Raw genomic sequence first — 2918 nt, 5'->3', positions numbered from 1 at the left:
TGTAGACTATTATTTAAATTGGTATAGAGTAAGTCTTGGACATCAGCATTTTTTTAAAAAAAAATATTTGCAGCTATTTCTAATGTGAAGCTTATATTTCTAGGTAGACCAACAGACTTGTAAATATCAGATCTTTGGGTTGAAAAAATTGTATGTGGCTTAAAGGTATAAAACAGGAGAAGTAAGTGTACATACCAAACACATTCTAAATGGAACTCATTTGAATGTACGAGTAGCACTGAAAATCTGCTTCCAGTAGGCCCTTCTCTTGGCTTGTTGGACTCTTCTGTAAGAGAACATCAAGAATGGGTGATGATAAATTTATTTGCTTTACAGTTCCTAACGTGCTTACATATTCCATATCTATTCTGGGCTGCTCTCTGCTTCAAGTTTTCTTGTCTTTTGTAAGAACCCTGCCTACCTTGGCATATATCTTCTAATTAAAGTAGGATCTGTATGCTTTAAGAACCTCTGATGGGTGCTACTTGGAGTACCACTGCATTGGGGACCACGTTTCTAAAACCAGGAACACCCAAACCAGAACTACCCTCATGACCAACAATAAAAGTAGAATCTTTGAAAGTTTACTTAATTCATACAGGATTCCAAAGAAAAAGATTATGAAAATTAAAATCAAAGGGGTACATTGAGTACATGTGTTGATTTGGATAAATATGAAGGCTAAGACACGTTTTGTTTTTAAAGACAGAAATTGTAATGGGACATCAGGAGAGGTTAATTGAGATTCTGACATAATAAAGCTTTCCATGGGACTTGGAATTGACTCACACTAAAAACAAATATCTAAACAGGAAATCCACTTGGGTGGTTTCTCAGACTCTACATGAACAATTTATAAGATTTCATCCTTTCTCCAGCCCTGATCAGACTTAGCTCTGTGAATAATGACCTAGAGGCTAATAGACAAATAATTGGCAATGTAGTATTCCTGCTTCCAACATGGCAGCTGCTAATGAAGAAGAGTAGTTAAGACAGAGCCTTTTTAAATATAACCTGTAACTGTAACTGTGAAACCCCAGATCTCAGAGCTAGAAGGCTTCTTGAAACAATGAGAAGGCAGGCTATCTAGTTACAAGGGAAGGGACTCCACACCAACTCTGTCAGGATTCCTATGTCAAATTTTCCACCTAATAAGATTTTGGGGAAAAATGTACATGCCTATTTCTCATATAGGTCACCTGTAAGACAGAGGAAAGGGTCTTGGATTCCTCTCTTTTCCCATCTGCTGTCAACATTGGGTATGATATAGGTGAATCATGGAGTGAAGGATTTCTTACTATCCTGTGTCTGGGAATGGTCTCCTGTTCTTGACTTCACTGACTTCAATTTCCACACCATCATCATTGAAACATCCAAACAAATCCTCCCTGCATATACACACTGCAGCATCTCTCAGGCTTAGCACCTTATATCACAGAACTGGTGGTTGGAATAGAACAATAAACCATGTTTCTGCATAACTGCTCCTGTTATGCATTCTATATCAGAAACTTCTTAAGTCAGAGACTATCTTGTCCTCATTAGCCCCCAGTACCCAATTCAATGCCTGCCACAGTAGATCTGTGATGATTCTTTGTAGAATAAGTGAATTCACACAAGTATGCTATGTCTTTAAAATCAGCTGGCAGCCTTCCCAAATCCCAAATATCTTGTTGAGTCTAATCATGACAAAAGAGTATTATCATTCATTTGTTTGTGCCACTCTTTATCCATCATTATGCCTCCATTCCAAACTCTCAGGTAGTTATGCCCTGCTCTTAGCTGAGGGTAAGAAAAATTCTCAAGTTTTTGCATAAACTCCAGCATGCTCCTGAAGTGAGCAAGAAAGTGAGATGAAACTCACCTACCTGGGAATTTGGAAGTTCAGGAAGGTATTTTCTTCATTTAGATCTCTCTCTGTCTCTTTCTCTTTTGTGTGTGTGTGTGTGCGTGTGTGTGTGTGTGTGTCTGTATATGTGTGTGTGTGCATGTGAGTGAGTGTTTGACATACATGGCATGGATAACATTGTGGGATCGGTTCTCTCCTACTTCCATATAATTCCTAGGGATCAAACTCAGGTGATAAGGATGGCTTCTCGAGTGCCTTTATCTTCTGAGCCATCTCTCTACCCCCCCCCCCATTGAATAAAATATGTAAATAAAAAGGCAAGAAGATCTAGTTATTTTCCAAAAGTTCTCTTCAAACAAGAATATAGAAATGATTTTCAATTTTGGCCAATGGAACCTGACCACAAATCTAGAGACTAGTTAGGGTTAGAGGAAACTGTATTGCTGAAAAGATATTCAAGGGAGAATCATTGTTCTTTTATTCAGCTGGATGTTGCCATGGCTACATATGATGCCTGAAACTCTAACAGCCAGCTTGTAATCATAACAAGAATTTAGTAAGGTAACAATGCAGGGCAGATGGAAGGATCCTTAATGACATCAATGGGTCACTGTCATATCTTTGGATATACCTATCTCTAGATTGGTTGATAAGTGATGCAGTACACATTCCCACTGTTCACTTGCAGTGGGAATGTGGACTTAGTCGCTGGTAGCTGAAACATCTTGATACAACAGGGAAGTTAATTGCCTTGACCAAGAAACTAGATTGTAGATAGCAAAATAAAGGGACTAACATTAAAGCAGAAAAAAAGGAACTAACATTATTGGCCCATCATAGCCATCACAATTTATGAAGAATAGTGTAGAAAGTACCTCATTAAATCTTCAGCATACCCTAGGAAGATGTTAGGGATGTTCTGTTTTATAAAAGAACACACAGAAAGCTAAAGTAATTTACCTAAGGTCAAATAGTAAGTAGCAGCTTTAGAAGCCCAACTCATATTTCACCTCACACCAGTCAGAGTGGCTAGGATAAAAAACTCAGGTGACAGCAGATGCTGGAGAGG

At 38.3% G+C, this 2918-nt stretch overlaps 1 long non-coding RNA gene across 1 annotated transcript in view; it reads right to left on the bottom strand.

Annotated features, from left to right (window-relative positions):
- Positions 1–261: 261 nt before the first annotated feature.
- Positions 262–2918, bottom strand: part of LOC116091018 — a 14784-nt gene continuing 12127 nt past the window's right edge. The window contains exon 3 of the long non-coding RNA XR_004118893.1: positions 262–286. This is a non-coding gene — a long non-coding RNA (uncharacterized LOC116091018). The remainder of the gene's footprint in view (positions 287–2918) is intronic.

Source organism: Mastomys coucha, unplaced genomic scaffold (genome assembly GCF_008632895.1).
Source record: "Mastomys coucha isolate ucsf_1 unplaced genomic scaffold, UCSF_Mcou_1 pScaffold15, whole genome shotgun sequence".
NCBI classification, from domain to species: Eukaryota; Metazoa; Chordata; class Mammalia; order Rodentia; family Muridae; genus Mastomys; species Mastomys coucha.
The sequence above is the reverse complement of the archived record's forward strand: the minus strand, read 5'-3'. Positions and strand labels throughout refer to the sequence as shown.